At 37.3% G+C, this 23,922-nt stretch overlaps 1 protein-coding gene across 1 annotated transcript in view; it reads right to left on the bottom strand.

The window, feature by feature from the left end:
- Nucleotides 1-14,965, bottom strand: part of MS3_00009646 (uncharacterized protein) — a 39,264-nt gene extending 24,299 nt beyond the window's left edge. Inside the window, exons 1-4 of the mRNA XM_051218042.1 lie at nucleotides 14,321-14,965; nucleotides 10,715-13,136; nucleotides 3,477-3,621; nucleotides 225-749 (exon numbers count right to left, since the gene is read on the bottom strand). The gene's annotated coding sequence lies outside the window, so the exon portion shown is untranslated. The remainder of the gene's footprint in view (nucleotides 1-224; nucleotides 750-3,476; nucleotides 3,622-10,714; nucleotides 13,137-14,320) is intronic.
- Between the last annotated feature and the right edge of the window lie 8,957 nt (nucleotides 14,966-23,922).

Raw genomic sequence — 23,922 nt, 5'->3', positions numbered from 1 at the left:
TAGAATTTAAACAATACCTGCCAACATTAGGCCAGCTTCTACTCAGTTAGAAGAGTCATGAGAAGAGATCAGCTATGAATTCTCATGCTATCTACAATAAAGTTGAACTACTGATAATATGATAAATGTAAATATTCAGTAAATAAAAGACCACCAAGAAACATATGGATAAGTGATAAGTATGCATATAAGTTATCAAAGTGTATTGGAAAAAAACTTCAAACCTTATCTATTGTTAAAAATTTTCTTCCATTTCTCGACGACAAGCTGCTATGATGTCGAATAATGTTTGGATTTTTCTTATGGGGTAGAGAAGTATACAAAGTACTGGATCGTGAAGAAAAATATGGACTCGTTGAACTATCAGTATCCTTAAAAGTTAGATTTGATGTTGTTGTTGTTGTGTCATACGATTCGAGAGTTGTCGTTATTACTTTAGTGTCAACATCAATAGAATTTCGTCGAATCGATGAATAATGATCTGATAATAAACTGTTATTTGTAGAGTCCATAGTCGATAGACTAGATGTATCAAATCGATTCATGCTTAAACTACGCTTTTTCTGTATATCATTATTAGATTGAATAGTTCGACTTAATTGTTTTTGCTGATCCCTTGATTGTATGTGATAGTTGTAACAAACACGTTCATAATTACGAAAACATGTAAATAATTTATGTCTGGCATGAAATTCCATTTCGTACAAAGAGAATAAATTATTTGTTTCTTTGTCGACACATTTTTTTAGCTTTAAAAAAAGAAGGTAGAAAAAGAAATTAACTAAGAAGAAGTTAATATGAAATAGCAGTAGTATAGGAATAAAATACATTTTGATGATTAATATGAAAGATTTGTGGAGATAGTTCAGCTTTGCAGTTTACATCATGGATTGATCTTAGACAATCATTAGAAATCATGAAACATTAGGGAGTTGTTTCGTGCTAGTATGAAACTCCTCATCAGTCCACATTTAAAAACTGATCACCAGGAATTGAACCCAGGATGTTCAGTTTGACACACAAACACATACCTTTTAGATCCCTGAGCCGGCGACTAACGGTATACAACTTTAAATCTAATCAATACATGGTTGTGTAAATAACGTCTAATAGTACGAGTCATGTAATTAATGAAGCACTTGTTGTTAATAACAATTCGTCCAAAGTAATCTTTCAGTTAAAACAGAGTAGTTTATATGTTATTCTTCTACCTGACTTATTTAGCCTGTATTACTCAGTCGGTCGGCAACAACGTAGAAATTCGTACGTACGTACATCAATTCGAGTTGCCACACCACATTAGCACAGAGATACAATTGTCAATTCAAATCCCATAGTGGTAGAGGTAGTAAAAGTATAAGCAGTAATCGGAAACATTAAGGTTTGAAGATGTTATTCAAAGACACCTATGATCGAATACTAGTAACGTACGAATATCCTCTACTCTTACCGACGATGTTTCACAGCCATAAAGTAGGACGGAACGAATTACTGTGCAGTAAACCTGTCCTTTGGTCGATTGACGGATATCTCGCCTACGAATTAATGGCAGTATATAATAAATACATCAATCAGAGCTTTCACTAATCTATGCTTTTCTTAGTCCATTTTTGTCATTAAAAATATGTTTTACTGATGACCTTTAGTGTGATTTAAATGATCTCAAGAAGGGAAATTTTTAACCAATAAGAATATAAGTGATAGAGATGAATAAAATGTGTTACATAAATACATACAAAGCATAGCAGTTTAAGTTAACTTCTGGATTCAGAATTAGGAGAGTTAAGTCAGATCTAAAATTTAAGATTAAGAGACCAGTTAGGAATCGAGAGTACTGATTATAAATCGAGTAAACGAATTCTCTGCAGGACCATATTGAGAGATACTAATGGAATTAGTTCTTTGATTAAAAAAAATAATCAAGAACATTCATGTTATCTTAACAAATTCATAAACCATATTCTCATTCTTTAATCTTTTCATCAAATTTAATCATTTTAGTAGCTAAATATTGATAATATTTACCTAGCTTTCATAAAGAAACAAGCTATCATACACTGAATTCTGAATTTGGCACAAAGATCCAAAAGCGGCCATCTTAAATCTTATTGGTTTCTCAGTATAGTGTATTTATACCATTTATTGTTTCAACATGATACATTTCAAAACTAACTACAAGACAAAATAATTTTTAATGAGATCAAAGCCGAGGATTAGTATAGAATGATATGAATTCATTTGATTTCATTAGGTTCTTATCAGCTGTTTACAACCTAAAACATTTGAAAATCAACGTTATTACATATATTGACATACTTATATGTACGACGATGATTACAGATGAATAAATGTATCATGATGTAGCGAAGATTCCGATAGAGTTAGTGAAGTCATTAAAAAAGTGTTTGTTTCGGATAAATAAAATTCGGGAGAGAAAGTTCCAGAACATTGAATATTGTTATTGCAATCCAACATCTAAAACTAAATCTATGTATACAAAAAAAGAGAGTAATAAATTTTTCTTTGCCGTGGTAACAACATTAACCCACCCCGTTTTTTTTGTTTGTTACATCATTCATTAATTCAACTCTTTCTGAAGTTTAAATTACATCATTGTCATTTTTCTTTAATTCATATCGTTAACTGAATGATTTCAATTCATATCTTTCTTTAATACCGTTAATTTATTTTCAATTGCTTCATTACACAATCATCTAATGTTTGTTAACTTCACGAGTTCTAATTGCTATTTCAATGTTCTGGAACTTTCTCTCTCAAACTTTATTTATTCGAAACAGCCAACCATTTTAATGACCTCATTAACTTCATTGAAATTTTCGCAACATCATGATACACATATTCATCTGTAATCACCTTCGTATGTATAAGTATGTCAATATATGTAATAACATTGATTTTCAAATGTTTTAGGTTATAAACAGTTGACAAGAACTTAATGAAATATAATGAATTCATATTATTCTGCATCAATCTTTGTTCTTACTATCTTTAAGGTAATAAAGGGAACTATGTGCATGAAATTTCATCAAATAATTCATCGATATGATACAATATGATAGGAATGTGAACAAATATTTTAAAAAAAATTTAAAAGTTGAGATCATGAGTCAATTAAAACTAGATCAATATCATGAAAAACCTGAAATCACTGGAAAGCCTAACTTCAATCGACTCATGATCTCAACGCTCCCAAATGCCCTAATACGGCTGAGAGTGGGGAGAGTCCGCTCTCCCTTTCGAAATGCTCTCATATGGTCACGCGTATATATATATCTGGTGCCTCCTTGTACCAGTACTTATATGTTGAAACAAAACAAACATGATCTCAACCATTGAAATGACTATAATATCCATATAAAAAACTCTTCAAATATTAAAAAGTTTAATGTTTCTAACCTAGAAAACAAAAACGTACAACATATCAATAATGATATGAATATAGAAGTAATACTTACTGACTTTTTATTCTTTTTATATATTTCAATTAAATTATTCAATGGTTTAATTAAACCATTTAATAAATTTTGAACAAATTTTTCATGTAATTTTGATTCTATTTCAAAAGCATTAGCTATTCGTAACCAAGCTATATGAACTGTGCTATAAAAATAATAAAGAATATATAATAGACAATTTTGTTTTTAAAGGTGTGCATTCTAAAGATTAACAACAAATGCAGGTGAAGACGACCAGTGTAGCTGCATCCTCAGCAGCAGTAGGTCTCTTAACATACATAAACGGAAAAGCAAGATTCTCCAATACAACACAGCATGCACCAATCCAGTCACAATTGACGGAGAAGATTTGGAAGATGTAAAACCCTTTACATATTTAGGCAGCATCATTGATGAACAAGGTGGATCTGATGCAGATTTGAAGGAGCGGATCGGCAAAGCAAGAGCAGCATATTTACAACTGAGGAACATTTGGAACTCAAAACAAATGTCAACCAACACCAAGGTCAGAATATTCAATTAAAATGTCAAGACAGTTATGCTGCATAGGGCGGAAAACTGGACAACTACGAAAGTCATCATCCCGAAAACACAAGTATTTATTGATAGCTATCCAGGGAAAATACTTCGGATGCGTTGGATAAACACTATCAGCAAAAAACCGAGTATGAATGAGTGTCAGGATATTCAGAAAAATATCCCGAAAATTATCCTGTTGAGTCTAATGCTATCCTTGAACGTGAAATCGTGTCGTTTTATTATTGGTCAATATTCACGGTAGTCCTAACTGTACAAATATGCATTTGTCTGTAAAGTATTATTCTTATTTTTCTTCTGACCCTATAAACAGTTTTCGTCTACCGTTCGTGTTCTGATATATTGGAGATTGGGGAACAGTATTGGGGTCGTACTGGGATATCTGAAGTTGGTCAGTCGGTAGAAATTAGAGTAGCCACCCCGCGGTCCACAATAATTTGGTGACGGAGATTTAGCAAGCAAGTTGGTGACTAACTATGGATCCAGCCAAATTAGAAAAATTGTTCGAACAACATCTGAAGCTGATGGAGATGATTACTCAGGCGCACATATCTTCTCGAGTCCCAATTACACCGACAATCCCTCGATCAGTTGATGGTATTACCAGTGGCATTTCAGAATTTCTTTATGATCCTGATGCCAATATTACATTTGGTACTTGGTTTAGGCATTATGAAGACCTTTTCAAAGTTGACTTTGCTGACAGAGATGATTCGTGGAAGGTGCGTCTTCTCCTTCGGAAACTTGGTCCATCCGAGATGGACAAGTATTGCAACTTCATTCTACCGCAGAACCCACGCGACCGTTCCTTCGACGCCACTATTTAATCTCTTAGCCAAATTTTTGGTGATCATCATTCACTTTTCAATACTCGATATCGCTGCCTTAAACTGGTCATAAATGAGTCCGATGACTTCTTGACCCACGTCGGCGTTGTCAACCGTGAGTGCAAACGGTTCAAGCCCAGATCCCTCACTGAAGACCAATTCAAGTCCCTAGCACTCATATGCAGTCTTCAATCACCCAAATTCTCTGATATTAGAACTCGGTTGCTTAACCGCCTTGAACAAGACTCAACACTGACACTCAATGCGATCATAGACGAGTACCAACACATCACCAATCTGCAGTGTGACACCACTTTGGTTCAGTCTGAGGGCCAGGATGGTTCCGAAGTTCATGCTATTTAGCACCAGAAAAAAATCTTCGGGATCTACAACCTCGAGTCCTTCGAATGCCAGCTCTGTTTCTGTCTCTAATCACTCCAAACCGGCTCAGAAGAACCCTCCCTCGCCATGTTGGCACTGTGGAGCCTGGCATTATGTGAAGTTTTGTCCATTCAAACAGCATGTGTGCGGTCGTTGCAAATCCAACCGATCCAATAACCATCGAAATGCACAGACGCGGCGTAATTTTCCCGAAAAACCGATTACCACATCAAGGAGTTTAGCAGCAATCTCCCACAATCATGTTGCGACTCGACGCACATTTCTGAATCTCTCAATCAATGGTCACCCAGTTCGGTTGCCGTTGGATACTGCATCAGATATCACTATTCTGTCGAAAAGACTTGGCGAACCTTGGGCCAACCTCCCATCAAACCATCCTCTCAGACAGCCGTCGGTGCCTGTGGGGTCATCTCCGCCTTCATGGTGAACTCTATTGCTGAATTCCATTCAGAGGTACAACCTTCAATGGGACGTGCTACATCACCAATTCTCCGCTCAACCTTCTAGGTTTAGATTGGTTTGAAGAACTTGGTCTCTCTGATCATCCCATTAGCGCTATCTGCAATCAAGTACAAACTACTGCCTCTACACAACAGCATGCTGCAGACCTTTGAAAACGATTTATTGAACTCTCAGCCTGGTCTCGGACTTTGTTCCACGACGGAAGCTGTTTTAAGACTGCAGCCAGAAGCTACGCCAGTTTTTCGCCCAAAACGTCTAGTTCCGTACGCATCTCTACCTCTGGTTGACGCTGAACTTCAAAGTTTGGAAACTGAGGGTGTTCTAGTACTTGTTTCTTATTGATCATGGGCTGCACCAGTTGTGGTTGCAAACAAATCCAATGGTTTCATACGCATCTGTGAAGACATTTCCATAGGGCTCAACGCGGCTCTACAACAGCATCACTATCCGCTGCCGATCCCAGATGACTTATTTACTATTTTAAATGGTGGTACCTACTTTGCTAAGCTGGATCTGGCGGATGCTTACTTTCAAATTCTAGTTGCTCCAGAATCGACAGGGTTGTTGATAATCAAAACTCACCGAGGGCTTTTTCAGTATACCCGGTTACCCTTTGGTATCAAAACTGCTCCATCGATCTTCCAGCAGATCATGGATACTATTCTGGTAGATGCTCCTGGTGTTGCTACTTACCTTGACGATGTCCTCATTGTCGACTCAACTGCTGATGAATTACATACCAGAATCCACTTAGTTCTACATTGCCTTGAGAATAATGGCTTTCGCCTTCGCCCAGAAAAATGCCAGTTCTTCTTACACTCGAGAGCGACTAGAATTTGAAAGTAAGCATCCGCCAGATCCAGCTTAGCAAAGTAGGTACCACCATTTAAAATAGTAAATAAGTCATCTGGGATCGGCAGCGGATAGTGATGCTGTTGTAGAGCCGCGTTGAGCCCTATGGAAATGTCTTCACAGATGCGTATGAAACCATTGGATTTGTTTGCAACCACAACTGGTGCAGCCCATGATCAATAAGAAACAAGTACTAGAACACCCTCAGTTTCCAAACTTTGAAGTTCAGCGTCAACCAGAGGTAGAGATGCGTACGGAACTAGACGTTTTGGGCGAAAAACTGGCGTAGCTTCTGGCTGCAGTCTTAAAACAGCTTCCGTCGTGGAACAAAGTCCGAGACCAGGCTGAGAGTTCAATAAATCGTTTTCAAAGGTCTGCAGCATGCTGTTGTGTAGAGGCAGTAGTTTGTACTTGATTGCAGATAGCGCTAATGGGATGATCAGAGAGACCAAGTTCTTCAAACCAATCTAAACCTAGAAGGTTGAGCGGAGAATTGGTGATGTAGCACGTCCCATTGAAGGTTGTACCTCTGAATGGAATTCAGCAATAGAGTTCACCATGAAGGCGGAGATGACCCCACAGGCACCGACGGCTGTCTGAGAGGATGGTTTGATGGGAGGTTGGCCCAAGGTTCGCCAAGTCTTTTCGACAGAATAGTGATATCTGATGCAGTATCCAACGGCAACCGAACTGGGTGACCATTGATTGAGAGATTCAGAAATGTGCGTCGAGTCGCAACATGATTGTGGGAGATTGCTGCTAAACTCCTTGATGTGGTAATCGGTTTTTCGGGAAAATTACGCCGCGTCTGTGCATTTCGATGGTTATTGGATCGGTTGGATTTGCAACGACCGCACACATGCTGTTTGAATGGACAAAACTTCACATAATGCCAGGCTCCACAGTGCCAACATGGCGAGGGAGGGTTCTTCTGAGCCGGTTTGGAGTGATTAGAGACAGAAACAGAGCTGGCATTCGAAGGACTCGAGGTTGTAGATCCCGAAGATTTTTTTTCTGGTGCTAAATAGCATGAACTTCGGAACCATCCTGGCCCTCAGACTGAACCAAAGTGGTGTCACACTGCAGATTGGTGATGTGTTGGTACTCGTCTATGATCGCATTGAGTGTCAGTGTTGAGTCTTGTTCAAGGCGGTTAAGCAACCGAGTTCTAATATCAGAGAATTTGGGTGATTGAAGACTGCATATGAGTGCTAGGGACTTGAATTGGTCTTCAGTGAGGGATCTGGGCTTGAACCGTTTGCACTCACGGTTGACAACGCCGACGTGGGTCAAGAAGTCATCGGACTCATTTATGACCAGTTTAAGGCAGCGATATCGAGTATTGAAAAGTGAATGATGATCACCAAAAATTTGGCTAAGAGATTAAATAGTGGCGTCGAAGGAACGGTCGCGTGGGTTCTGCGGTAGAATGAAGTTGCAATACTTGTCCATCTCGGATGGACCAAGTTTCCGAAGGAGAAGACGCACCTTCCACGAATCATCTCTGTCAGCAAAGTCAACTTTGAAAAGGTCTTCATAATGCCTAAACCAAGTACCAAATGTAATATTGGCATCAGGATCATAAAGAAATTCTGAAATGCCACTGGTAATACCATCAACTGATCGAGGGATTGTCGGTGTAATTGGGACTCGAGAAGATATGTGCGCCTGAGTAATCATCTCCATCAGCTTCAGATGTTGTTCGAACAATTTTTCTAATTTGGCTGGATCCATAGTTAGTCACCAACTTGCTTGCTAAATCTCCGTCACCAAATTATTGTGGACCGCGGGGTGGCTACTCTAATTTCTACCGACTGACCAACTTCAGATATCCCAGTACGACCCCAATACTGTTCCCCAATCTCCAATATATCAGAACACGAACGGTAGACGAAAACTGTTTATAGGGTCAGAAGAAAAATAAGAATAATACTTTACAGACAAATGCATATTTGTACAGTTAGGACTACCGTGAATATTGACCAATAATAAAACGACACGATTTCACGTTCAAGGATAGCATTAGACTCAACAGGATAATTTTCGGGATATTTTTTTGAATATCCCAGCAGACGCACATTGAGGAATGCACCCAACTGCATCACAAGGCAAGCCGTGATCATGTGAAATCGTCAGGGCGAAATGAAAGGAGGAAGACCAAAGAACACATTACCTCGAGAAATGGAGACAGAAATGAGGACAGTGAACAAAAATTGGATAGAACTGGAAAGGAAGGCCAAGGACATAGTGGGTTGGAGAATGCTCGTCGGCGGCCTATGCTCCATCGGGAGTAACAGGCGTAAGGAAGTAATCATTTTGAAGTTAAAGATTGTACATTTATGAGTAAAAAAGAACAAACTATTCATGTGTTATGTGAATAAGTTGTAACATAAAAATCTGAGAGTTCATTTTAAAAATTGATGTTACTAGAACAAATTCCCCAATATGCCTCGACTGGATAATCACAATAAGCAAACCCGACCACTATGTCAAGCTGGCAGAAATGGTTGATAATGTTAAAATTTCAACACTACCTGACTTTTAATGGTTTTTTAGAAGATGTCAGTTTGTTGGAATTGTGTAGTCCCTGAATACAACATACAGTGAAGTAAATCAATGTTGATTTTACATATCAATTTAAGATTATTTTCATTCGCTCAATTTTAACGCGTTTTGTTAAACAAATTATTTAAAATAATCCACATTCTTTAAATTTTAGTATATTCCAGTCGTGGAAATTATTCAGTCCATAAAATTTAATAATTGTAACTGCAATATGAATAATGATTCTTTTGAGAACTCCATCAATAAAGTTTTCATACAGAAAGTAGACTTTTCATTCTAGTTAACAGATCAGAGAAGAAGAAGAAGAAACAAGTCTCATTCATTTTACTGAAGTTGCGAAGTAGTGAATTAGCGCATAAACATTATATATATAATGTGACGTGTGTTGTCTGACAGTTGATACTGATATGCAATCTGTCTATACACGAGACCAACTAGCTATTCGTGTTAAAAGACTGAGAGTGAGAAAGTCTATTAATTAATCGAATCTACATATATGTATAATCAGATATATATTGACACATATCCTTTGAAAAGATTAAGCCACTATTGGTATATATTTCACCCTTTGGAAATGTGTTGTTGTCCCAAAAAAATCTAACACCAAAGATCCTGGAGGCCCAGAAACGCCAGGAAACGTTTTATTCTATCAGTGTTGAATAGAATCTTTGCAAACAAAATCTACAAAAAGCAAAATTATGGGCCACTATTTTGATTACACATTTACTTATACTGCTAATATGTCTAATGTCGCGTGCGATTCTATAAATACCCCCGTTTTCTATAAATAAAAGAACCTAAGAGTAAAGCTTTTAGTCGAACTTCGAGCCTTCACTCTAGCGCTCCAGTTGACGCGTAGTAGTTAGGGATATCGGAACCGGCTAGGAAAACAGCTTTGGTGTGTCGACAGCAAAACTTATTAAAATGAAAACCATTTTTCAGCCAATCTCGAGTATTTATTAACTGGCGGATTTTTAATCGACTGAATGGATCAATATCGTATTCTGGAAGCGACATGCTGAAGAAGTATTTAAATTTCATGGTACTAAGCTGTGTGTGGTATTTGAAAAACAGAATGGTACCATATGGTTTTACACAGATTACTTTGTATCTAATATGTTTTATTTCCGTAGATGGTAGTGATTAAGAAAAATTACTGTACTGCCAAGGATGTGCGAGCTTGATTAAAATCATCATTTATATTTTGTTTATTGCCTAGTGTACTGGTCACATAAAATCCTAGCGTCTCCAATTACATCATATAATAAATAAATTATTCTTCATAATAGGTGAAAAACTTTTAATTTCAAGTATATTTTTATACAAAAATTACTGGATGTAGTAAAACTGAAGTCTGGCTATCAGCCATTTATCTGAAGAACTGACTACAGAAAGAGCGGATAAACTCGGAAGTCAAAAGCTTGAACTCAGGCGAGAAACTAAGGTATCCTTGTACAACAAATATCATACACAAGTGACTATAAGACATAATTCAGCATATACAACTGATCATTATCTTTTAAATGTTCATAATTGTAAATGGCTGAAGAAAGCAAAATGGTTGTTAATTGTATTTTTGAAAAACTTACCCACCCGTTGTTTTTGCCAGAGCATCACGTAAACGACCACTTAATCCTGATAGAGCTCGTGAATAATTCGACTGAAGTTCACATCTATTCTCCAAAAATACGATTAGAAAAATTGTACATGAGGGTATCCCGATGGTGAGAAAATAGTTTTATCATCCGGAAATACCTCTGAATAGTTAAACTGCGCAATATTTTTCATTATTTAAAAACCACTAGAACGTTGATGTAGGTTATAAACCAGAGCTATTTTTACTTTCGATGGTGTTTTTGAACAATTGCTCGAGTATTTTGGGACCACTGAGTGAGGAATGATGAGGTTAGACGAAAAGGACTAGGTAAATATGGTGAATCGACTTATGGGGCAGTGGATCTTTGTCGACTGAGATCGTTAAGGAATGTACTAGGTATCTCCATTCAGTGGCTGCCTAGATGAGAGATGATGTCTGATGTAAGAAAGTTAGCGATCCATGATACACTGCGTCAATCAAAAGTCATCAAATAAGAAAGTCGCGTTGCGGGAATCCAAAACCTAATAAAAAGTGCATATTATTGGCCAAGAAATGATTTTATTTTCTGATGAGCAGACATATATATTCATCTACTTAGTTCAGTTTAGCTCAATAAACTTTCTCCTTCACTCTTCTTCTTCTCACTCAGTAGCCAGTTGGGGTGGGGGGCTTTTGTAGAGGAAGTTTGTGTGTGAGTATAAGACTTGAACACCGTGAGTCATAAAAATGCCTGAACTAAAACGCAACATCCGTCTATGAAGACTGACTGTCCAACACAACCATGTAGATAGGCGCAGACGACCTGGTTGGGATTTGTGTGGTTATCGTAACCAATTATCACAGACTGAGTGACATGGATCGAAATCAGTCACAGTTGTGCAGATATTTTTACTTTTTATCTTCTCTTAAACTCCAAGGTCCTAAATTACCGTGTAAATTATTTTGTATTCTACGAATTCATATTTTCCTCTCGAATCAAATCTTTGCCTAATCTTTTACATTACCACTACTATGGTTACTAAATCTGCTTCCTTAGAATTCGACCTGACAATTATATTTAGTTGTCCTAATGGAGTATAGCAAACTGAATCGACGTACAAACGTGTCAGGTTTTACGGCCCCTATAACTGGCTGACTGACTGATGAATATGTGGTATACTTTGAAAAATGTTTGCGAAAACAAAGGTGATATTCACACGCATTAATTTAGAAACAATCATAATAAATAATTTTTATTTCAATAATAACTTTTCGTATTTGATGGTGACGAAGCAAACAAAACAATGCAGTAGTCTGTGACCAGGCTTTAAGTAAATACTTTTTGGAAAGAATATTAATTAACAATTAACCATTAGAAACCAATGAGCTTTTGGATGGGTGTTTAAGGTTCACTTTGGTAATTGAATAAGATTGAACACATAATAGAATGATATTATTGATTTAATTAGTTATAATCTACGTTTTCCACTTCATTCTACTTAAATGTAGTGCAATCTTTAATTACTGTCATTGAAGTTGTAACCTTATCAAAATTCTAATCGACTCGATAAATGGTCTTTTCTAATTAAAACAGAAAAATTCAGTATAAGCCATACACCAATATTTCTCTAGGTGGCCTATGGAGACTTCGCAAGCTTGGAAGTAATTTTTATACACATTGACATAAACACAAAACGTGGATACGAATTGAGACCACTTATATAGACGTCAGATGGAACTAAAAATTAGGCAGTATCGTTATTGTAATAAGAAACAGAAATTTCCTAATCAGAACGCTTAAAGGCGGTATACGCAAGGAAAAACTAATGACTTAGTTCGCTGATATAGGAATTGTTTGGCAAGCTACTACATAGTATAGACAACTGTGTGGAAATATGTTTATTACGCAAGTTAGCATGTGAACATGTGCGGATATACAATGAAGTGATACTGAGTCAGCGATGCCGCTCTGTTCTGAAAAATTAATCTTTAGAAAAAACTCGTCATTTATGAGTAGTCTACGTCGAAACGGATGTTTCTTTCTTCAATAAAACAACCAAGTGAAGGATGGTGGGACAGAAGGCAGGGTACCAAAGAAATTGATTACTGAGGTTGTAGTAGCTGGAAGATTTGTTACGTATTCCCAACCACCTCTACCTCAACAAGCAGTGCTGAATGAAGTAATGGTGAGTTGAAACATGTACATTCTTACCACGCTTACGGTGATTATGATTGACTGACGCCAGAATATTTTAAAACCTAGAACAGTAGTTCAAAAGTAGGTTACGAAGGTCATTTGAACCTGTATATAGGCTGCAAAACATACACGAAAGTAGAATCATAGAGAACTTACTTCTCTTGGAATATACTCATCACAGACTGAGTAAGATACATTCCTTGTTTGTACTCTTCATATTGTTTATCGAATCCACTTCGATTCTTGTGAATAAAAATGGAAAGTGTGCTGATAAACACATATCATAAATACAATGGCTTGTTTACTGGCACTGTAAATCATAATGTTAATGACATTATTAATGTGGTTAACAAGGAAAACAGATCAGTGTAAGAGACTTCACTAACTTTTAATAATCGCACGGGGAAGAGATAAAAGCCAGAACGAAGTAATAATCTAACTTCACAACTATAGAAATCTTATTGCTTCATTTAAATTGCTCTTTGAGATAATCTACGCCTCACAGAATTCGAAACTAATTTCGAAACCGAATTTCATGCTGTTTACGAGTGAATTCGTACAATAACCTATCATAAATGTGGACCGTTTTACTGCAATTTTAGTTTGAAATTGAATTAATATCAAGTCAGCATCTTAATGTCGTATAAATGTGTTCAATCGTATATAATAAGGTTCATTGATGGTTTCCGTATGCGAAAACTGAAATCCCAATACGTATTCAGTCTGTTCTTATTGTTAACCTACCCTGGTTTATTAAATTGTGACCAAGTATGCATCACTTCAGCGTGGTGATATTTCGAAGCGCAAACCATATTTCTGCTGTTAACATGTGAACTCCGTCTCAATGATCGTAACAGTAAATAAATAAGTGATTCCATATTTCCAATTTAGATCAGATTTAACCTAAACTGTTCTAAGTCGGTTAAAAAACAAACCCCCTGCAATACATTGTGACCGGCTAATCATTTGAGCTGATAAATATAGAAATGTAAGTAGTTAAATGGGGAAACAGAAATGTCTGGATGATGTCCTAGTCGATATTTTCATTCTGCTTATTGCTAAGGATTCGTGGCCAAACACGGAAAAAAACGTGCGACAAAGAGATCAGAAGACAAGATTAGATGTTTCCTTTCTTTTCTCTATTTAGCTACAATGCATTGTTGTTTAATAGAAACCAATGATTTCTGTTTAATCATAGTAAAACTCCTACTGGTGGCAGAAAAATCACGCGACCCTGCGATTCAGGATAGTTCTACAATGCTTATTAAACCTAATATTCTGAAAAGAAGTTAAATGAATAATAACTTATGCGCAGTTGAAGTTGCGCTCTGTGTTGGTAGGGCTCATGTCTAACATTATAACTTATTACAAGGGAAGGACCGAAAAACATGCGACTTGTTTGCAAATTTATGAGAAAATTGCTTACTAGAATGTCAAATGGGCGATTAGTGTTCAGGAACATATGTAACAAATTTCGAACTTGGGGCTATGACATCCGCGGCCGCAAAGTATTTCTGAAGGTCAAAGTAGTTCCAGTTTTTGTAGAGAGAGCTGGAAAAACAATGGTAATTCGGTATTGTCGACTGCACAATCCATTGAAACATTTTAAAATCAATTAATAAAACGTTACACTTCAGTAGGATGAGATCCCATACAAATCGATTGATGTGTTTTTTGCTGTTTCGGTAAGGTTTAAAGTATTTCAGTGAATGTCAGTCAATTCATTCTACCGCACTAATTTCAGTCAGTTTGGTAGTCATTTGTGGGTTGGTATATCTTGTAGTTTGAGTGAGTGTGTTCTCCTCATAGCTGCATGGTTTTTGGATGCCAGCGGCCATCACATTACCAGCGAGGAGATTGGTTGATTGCAATCTGAGAGTAATGAGTGTTAAGAGATGACGATTGTTTCAAGAACTTATAAATAAATGAGCTTATGGGCTTAAAATGCAGACAGTGTGAGAAGATTGCAGTGTAAGAATAAAAAGGGGAAACGGAGATGACGTTAAGGGAGATAGGAAGTAACTATTGATAGCCGTGTTACTTTATGGGATATGCATGAGACAAAGTTGATCACATGAGTGAGTATGTGTTTGTAAATTCTCTTCCGAAATCTGTCAACTGAGCGATCTGTTGTAGCGGTAAATAAATCCCCAAAATAAATAGCTTTGTAAGTTTTCAACAATGGATGCTGACCATATGTTTTAGTGGACTCATCTAGCTGAAGGCGCTCGGTCATGCATCCGCACCAGATCATGTGTGGTAACGCTGTGCTCAACAACTACCGCAATCGCTAGCCAGATTAGATCAGAGAATTCCGATATATTGGTTATCGCCAAATACACTCTTCCGATCTCCTCGACTCTGTCTTTTGATATGTCTTGCTGGATACGAATTATATTAGAAGGTGTTGCTGGTAAAAGCGTTGTCAAACACTGAATACCTGTGCCATCATCATTGGTAAGACCGACGTAATCTTTTACACCTAATTGCAACTATGAGTCTATTCCTTTTTGTGATTTATATATTATTGCCTTACTTCTTTATTTCTCATTCATTGTGATATTTTTTCCCCGTGTCTCAGGATATCTATAAATTTTTCCCTCGTATTCTCCCACTTAATATTCCCCTATGACCGAACAGACTCCTAAGGTATTTAAGATTAAGACCACGTCCCCACACACGTTACAACTCATGCCCTTCTGGTCCGATAATATTGAAGCCTGGTTCTGCTACGCAGAAGCCGACTTCCACGAGCACAACGTGAACGACACACGTGCACAATTACTCGCAGTAGTCAAGGCACTACCGCGGAAATTCAACAGGTACGTAACACCCAGTACGTTTACTAGTGATGTTTCTGACCCGTACGATACCTTAAAACGTTCGATTCTTAAACGAGGAGACCTAACCGATCGACAAAGGTTAGATCAACTCTTTAATACCTGTGCCATCTTCACTGTGTTCATTTCATCTGGGAGGGTATTTCCAATAGAGACAACTCTTATTCAAAAAACGTGTGAATGCGTGGTGAACCAGACAGATATGAACGCGAGAAGTATCAACAAAGTTACTAAAGATCAATAGTACCAATAATATATACCAGTTAATTGTTACAAATACAATAAAAATTTGGGACTTTACTTAAATTAACCAAATGTTGCGTGTTCTGATAAGGTGCGGTATCGTAAATCCACAATTGTAAATGCTTGGTAATTCTGATCGGGTTGACGGACTCTCCAGTGATGTAGTCCAACGTGGGATGTGATATATTCCAATTACAGTCTATAAATGTAGATAGCATTTGATTTAGATTCAGTTAACTCAATCACAAACGGAGATAGAACGAAGAATGTGTGAGTAGTAGTGTATTTGTTAGCCAGCAAGAGTATGTCACGCTCTGTCAGTATAACAACGTAAAGTGTGTTCAAGGTCATTTACTAAAACAACTCGTACAGTCATTTTATGATAAACGTACATACAGTGAGAAACTGACGAAGTAAATACAGGTAATATTTAAAAATATTTACAAAATAAGCTTGTCAGTCATGTCTCCACAAGTGTATCTAGGTGTTCCCTCTTCGATGTGCAAGATCCCATCGGCTATGTCGACGAGGGTGACAGTGACATTCTGTTAGGAAACTCGTATTTAGGTGGTTTGAAGTTTCTATCTGTGTTGTGTGTCATTATCATATTACTTCTAGCTCAACGGGAATAACCTCAGCTCTTGGAATCCGTCCTAGTAGTATTCGTATTTTAGTCATTTCAAACACTTGTTTGCTCGTCTCTGAGGTTGAGTCGAGTAGTCTTGGTGTAAAATGAGGCGTTACATTTGCCTTGGCCTTATGTCGTATGTAGTTTGAGCTCACATCCACGCCCTTTGTGGTTACTAGCAGAAAAACAGGCTTTGAGGAGACAATCAGGAGTGGATTTTCATGTAGGACGTTATTTATTTGTGTCAAATGCTTATAATATGATATTTTGACATGGTAAGTTTTGAATCATTGTCTACGGTCCATTCCTCTATTGCCGTAAGTTCTGTTTGAAGCTCAGGTGAATACTCTTCACTTTTTATCGAAATCCGTGTAAACGCGCCATCTGAGTTCAGTGCAGTCGTGTTAATATGTCTAACGTATCCTTAATAAAAATCGGGTATATTGTGAGACTCATGATGTTGAAACTCAATATTCTCTCTATTTATCTTGGTACAAGACGTTATGTTCTGAAGATAGTTCCGGTGTCAGAATTAAAGTGTGTCAGTAAAATCCGTCTTTAAAACCTTTGTTATGAGAATTTTAGAGACAGTGTTTAAAAGGCTTTCGCGAATTCGAGAAATATAGCATAAACCGGTATCTTATAGTTCGAGCAGATCGGTCAGATTTCTTACGCTTTGAGTAGAGTGGCCACATCGGACCACACTTTTCTGAATACGCTTTAGGCTTCGTGATATCTTTTCACTCATGCATTCATTGACAAGCTCGTCATTACCTTGGACAGTATTGGGAGTAATGAGACTGGTACTTTACTGGATGGGTGTTTTTTATATCTTTTTCGGGGATTGGAGAGAGTTGCCTGATTCTTCTCACTTGGGAGTTGGTATGATTCTATTGAGGTCCTGAACAGGTCGCGCACTGGTGTTATGATGTCTTCCGCGCACTAATTTAGGATTATAGATCGGATATTGTCACTTCCCGGTAACGTTCTTGGGTTCAGGAACCTAAGTCTCTTTAATACTGACTCTAGATTTGGTCAAATGTCTCCCAGATCCTCAACCGGCGCATGAGTTGAGAGGTGTTCTGCAGTGGTGGTTGATCTAAGAAGTTAACATTAGAGATCTCTGCCATCTCCAGGTGAGATTTCGCCATTTGCTCCTTTTACAGTGCAAAATCATCGGTTTGTGAACTTCTGATCTTTAGTCTATCGAAATATCTAGGGTTAGCCTGAATTTTATCTGTTAGCTTGACCTGAAAATTTCTCACATCACAGCGGAACTTCTTCATGTATCTGTTTTTCAATGAAAAACAGGAGCTCTGATCCGAACCCTTCATTTGCGCCAGGTTCTCTGTTTGGTCAGCAGCAAGCGTCCTGTGTCTCGTTTATCCCGGCGTCTTCGCTTACCGATTGTGCGTTTTGCCTCAGGTACATTGTCTTCGATAGAATTCCGCATGACTTCTATCACTATTCCCCACTGGTCACCACCGACGGCCTTCACCACCATCTTGGCCACGAAGCGTGCTGAAGACGCTCACTCGCCGTCGTGTAGCACGCTTCAGTTGGCCAATTTAAGGATAATTCTTGTCTCTCCGAAGCATTTCGTTTATGATCACGCTAAAGATGACTACATCTTTGTCACTTCATCCTACTGGTGCGTGGACATTGACATCCTCAACTGTAAACTGATCACTTATCAGCAAATAACTCAGGTTTGAAAGTTTTCCGTACTTGTCTCACTTTGTGATGCAGCCCACATGTTCATTCATTTTTTAACTTTTAGTGGCTGTGGCAAGATGCTTATGTAACCACTGTGCGAGGGTTGTGTCCTGTCTGTTGAGATTTAGAGATAGGGTGTTGAAGTTATAAGTTGGTAGTATGTGGTGAAACCCCCTGTGTTAGGGCCAATGAGAGGTCGACATTTTTCTCTCATCAATTACACTGTGTTGTGCACATTCAATGATTATATCGCCTTAACCAATTCAGTATCACGGCTTCGGAGTGACTTTTGTATGTCGTCAATCCACCTGTTTTGTGGACCCTATCTTATCAGAATCGTGTTATACCTTGCAACCTCACTTCTCTTCTGTAGTAGTCTACAATACAGGTAGTTTAGGACGCCTTTTTCTCTTATTTATTTCGTGCTAACTGTTATGACTAGGAGTAGGAACCTGGGTCGGAGTTTGATCTCGGTTACGTAATTGGATATTTGGTTCTGCTGTCTGACTTGAGCGATCCGTTTTGCATACATTACTTGGAAACTCCTTAACCAGTGTTGTCTTGAGTTTTCTTATGATCCTTTTGCCGAAAGCAGGGATGTTTAATGTGTTATTGACCTCTTAACAGACACAACTACCTCCACTAGTCGTCCTTGTAGTTATACTGTAAGTACTGGTGGCAACGCTATTACTGCGTATGCTTCTCAATGAACTTAAGGTGAAATGTTAGACAGCTTAAGAAGTGAGATAAAAGTTTCGAGAGAGAAAAACAATATGAACAAGTGAGTATACGCCACTCGAGAATGGGAACTGAAAGACACAAAAATCTGTGATGTTTCATTTGATCATTCTAATAAGCAGATTTGCACGGATCCTCTAACGCAATCACACATCCTGTGTTGAGAAGTAGATGTATGTAGGTTTCTGTTGAAGGAACTGAGAAGAGAGCAGTCGACCGAGTTCGCCAGCACTACAGCACCGTGAGTTATCCCTGATATAATTATGGCTGTAGAATCTGCTTTTGATGACCTCTACCAGCATGTCGAAGGTGCACCCCGTGTCCTTCGAGGTGCTGAAATATTCCAATACGGTTGTAGGAAAGTGGATATTTCCTATTACTAGCGTGAAATCAACGAGGTCACATCAGACTCCAATTATATCAGACACTTGTAGCCCAATCGGCTTTGGATCTAAAATGGGAAAACGTAGAGGGTAAACAGTGGTCAGGGCAAATAAGTTAATTGATTGGATAAATAGATGAATAAAATTTTATCAACAATTATTGATTGAGGATGACAAGAAGCGAAGTGAGTGAGATAGGTTATCAACAGTAGTAGCGGATAGATTGCGAGAAATGCTTCAAACTAAGCGAATATTTGATTAATGTTTTCTATTATTTGATAGGGGTAAAATGTGACAAATCTTGAGTGCGTTCATTGTTGCCACTGTCGACGCGTAAGCTTCCTGTTTGCACCTAACCTAGGTCACGTTACAAAGAAGTACTAAGAGTTCATTAACCACAGAAGAAATAGATGGCGTAGTGTTTTTCTGAAGACCATAAGAGCATAGTTTGTTATTTCTGAAGGCTGGATATCAAACAGTTACTGTGCATTCACTTGTCTAGGATGACGTAGTCGTTTTAGAGCTCCATGGAATTGGTCGCACATTTAACAGCCTTTAGCGCTCGTGGTCTCACTCCTTTATGGATGACAGTTAGGTAATCATAAAATGTCACATGTTATACTAAGGCTAACCCCGTTGGATAATGGTGGGTATAATGACCAAATAGAAATAGTTGGATAAGGATAGAGCCACTAGACAAACGTCCAAGTGGATAGACAGACACATACGTAAACACACATGAGATGCATAAGCTTAGAGTTCCAGGTATTCGATCCTACCAGCATCATCAGTCAAGTTATGAAATAATCCACTAGGCAATTTGAACGTGAAATCTATTATTTCGGTTGCAGAAAAAGGGAGCATATGTTTTCATATTTAGAAAACCTAGTACTTCAAAGCAACACGAATTTAACCAAGACTTTCAAGCAACGTAAAATATAATTCAAGATATTTACGGAAGCGTCATTTAATAGGAAAAATATAATTCTAGGAGGAAAAGTGAAAAATGAATTTAATCTTACCTGCACCAAAAAACTCCGTGTTGAACGTGAGACAGTTATCCACCTCAGATAATGAATGAAGGGTCGCGCAACATTGTAGTGTCAGTTATTATATTAAGCCCATATACCTTATTCTAGCTTTCGGACATTCCATTCTATTCATCCTACTTGAGTCATAATTTTACCTTGTCAATTATTCGCTTATCAGTCTTGACTGTTTTTATATGAGCGTATATGTGTGTACATTTCATATCCCATGACCCGTTGCATGTCTGTAGCTTAATTTTGTCTGACTATAAGTATTGAGTAACGCTTGACTAAAATAGAGTTGGCTTCCCAGCCATCTTCCCTGCGTGTTATTTTGCTTTGCTCTATTTCATTCGCTTCATATACAAAATATATGTATTCACAAATCAATTCTCATTATTCAACTTATTTAATTCCGTTATTGGATAACGTGATTTAAGTCGACGATTATATGCGAGAATAGGCGATAACAAAAATTTATACGATCTAAATAGGAGTCAGATCCACGGGCCACTAAAATGGTGAGCCCTTCAACGAACATCGTCTGATCAGAATGACGGCAAATAAAAGGGCCCCACTAAAATGGTGAGCCAGTCAACGAATATCGTCGATCTAAATGAGAACAAAAATCAAACTACGGGCCCCCACAAAAATTGTAAGCACGACATGATTTGAACACGCAGCCTTTTGATCTGGAGTCAGATCCACGGGCCACTAAAACATCATGAATCGTTCGGAGTTAGACATTACCACCGTGGAATGCCGTTTCAGTAGTCTGGAGGTTAAGCTTTCTTGTACGAGTCCGACAATCCCAGGTTCAGTTCTCAATCGCAGGATTATGTGTGCATACTGCTGAAGAGTCCCATGGTAGGATGAAATGATCTCATTGCTTCCAAGTCTTTCATGATGGTCTAACATTGAGCGATTCCTGATCTCAATCAGAAAAGTGAACGTTCAGTATCATAGCTACTGGCAGCAAGGTTATGTTTCGGACAAAAAAATATGATCCTACTGAAAGAACATTGAGCTGATTTTGCAGTTTTTTGCAAAATAACTGGAATACAACTAGTATAATTTTACTAGCGATATATGAAAGGCCTTTCATTCGTGGAATACTTTTTGATGTGGTTTTCTGAATGTGCCTCCATTGATAATGCTAGGTTAATTGTTGGCAATATTATTGGTTTAAACGAACAGCAACAGTTTACCGGGCTACGATTTCCTAAATACTTGTGCATAAGAAAGCTACACGCACACCTAAGATTCTTAAACATGCTTTTATTTGCAGTAGCTCCGAATTTTTGGCTAATAGTAACCTATTGGTCTCTGTGGGTTCGGGTAGCCGACTACTTTTTATGGATCCCTATGTTTTTAACTGATGCTTCCCACAACGCAGCTCAAGAGGCTGGTTTTGGATTTCCAGACATATGGTATCTTCAATAACACATGTGATTATTTCTGTAATCTGTTGGTATTCTCTTGAACTTTTGTCAGCATTATTTGTTGGTCATAGTGATTAAAGTAAATTCTTCATTTTCGTCCTGTAAATGAATTAGCATCTTAGCTTGATATCTGGATAGTGAACATTTTCTATTTCACTTTCTCAGACTAATATGTATTTAGCTGAATTCGATAATATAACACAGACTGATTTCTAAGCGAAAATTGCCTAACCATCATGTATGGCCTAAAGATAAGGCTTTGTATGATTTACTTTGTTAAATATAAAGCTAAAACCTTTATTTACATGGCAAATTAAGAAAAAGTATTTATTCGTTTTCTTCGCCGTCAAACTATGAATATTTTAGCTTAACGATGAAAATGAACAGTAGCTATGAGAATTTTAAATGAATAGAACTTTCATTTGTAATGAAGAGATTACTATGCAATTCAACTATTCACATTCAAAAACATGCATGCTGTCTACACTTTTACCTGCAGAGTATCTTCATCGAATATTTGTGTTATTTCCACCATTCTAAGTTATTCTAAATGGTGTTTTAGTTCTACATATAACCTGTTCAAAATACCATTTTACACCTCAATGATTGTTTGAAATCACAATTTATTTCGTATATGGTTTTATGTAATTAAACATTAATCAATAAAAATCTTGAGGTTAACTGTTGGAAATATATATATGAAATCTTGTGGGAAATATACTCGATGGACAGAACTCACTATTTGTATGATTGTTTATTATGATTTTCCATTAAAATGCTGATCCAATATTTTTAATTACCGGTTAAATTGTATAGACTAGTTGTCGTCAGTTATGTAGCGTGGGTCGAGTCGCGAATGACTATGAACACCACTACAAGAAAACTACATGCCAGTTAACCGATAAAATCTCCCGTAAGCCAAATATCAGAAGGCAGTTGATGGCTGCAGTCGAGGTGTATTTGTTGGCGATCTCGTGGTATCGAAAGAATACCGAGGTCGTGCCAAAGGAGTACAAGCGTGGTTACCGAGCGTAACCAAACTCGTGCAAGGTCACTATTGAAAGATAATGGAGCAGTAATATAGCTGTCTTTAGCACAGTTAAACAAACGAGCTTAGTAAAACAATCATTGGTACAATTGGTTATAATAATAATTGTTTTCATTAACCCAATCGCGTTCTCGTGATAAAAGTAAGTCACTACAGTTATTGACTAAGTCGTCACTTATTATATATGGTCGTCGTTAATTGTTATGTTGGAATTGCTTATTACTTATACTTGAAAAAAAAAACAAGCAACCACTGCAGTTCCCACGAATCAAGTCGATAATTATTTATGAGGGTGACTGTAATATATATCTCAATGATAATCAGCATAAAATCTAATTGGAATTAGATAAGGAGCCAAAAGAAGTTTTCATTGAAGTTATCATTTTGAAATAGAATAGTCGTAAATTATACAGACTATACATATAAATCATTAGACTTGATCATAAGATGATCCGATATTTCATTTCAATGCAAACAATTTGACCTTATTAGAATATAAATATTATTATCATTCAACTAATCTGAGACTGAATAGATCAAAGTTATTTAAACAATTTTCTGTTGAATGTATCATTGGTAACTTAGAAACGATCATTTACAAATGTCTTAATAATTAAAAACTACAATGTATGAAATTTAATTTATCTTACATAATCAGCCGATCTTCATATTTGAAGAAAAAATGTGGCGCGATATTAAGTCGAGGTTAATTAATGCTCATTTTGTTATCAGTATTGAATTGTGGAGATTGTTAATTAATTTCTAATTGAGATCATAAATTGACTGATGTTAGATCACCATTGAAAACCTGGAAGCATTGGACAGCTGAATCCTCGAAATTATATTAGGAAGCTGTGATCAGTGGGGCTAATCCGTGTCAGATAGCGATAGGTATTTACTTCAGACAATGGGAGATGATCTCACAAGTTAGATATTAACACCTTTGAGTGCCAGCTCAGTGG

This window comes from Schistosoma haematobium, chromosome 7 (genome assembly GCF_000699445.3).
Source record: "Schistosoma haematobium chromosome 7, whole genome shotgun sequence".
Classification (NCBI taxonomy): domain Eukaryota; kingdom Metazoa; phylum Platyhelminthes; class Trematoda; order Strigeidida; family Schistosomatidae; genus Schistosoma; species Schistosoma haematobium.
The sequence above is the reverse complement of the archived record's forward strand: the minus strand, read 5'-3'. Positions and strand labels throughout refer to the sequence as shown.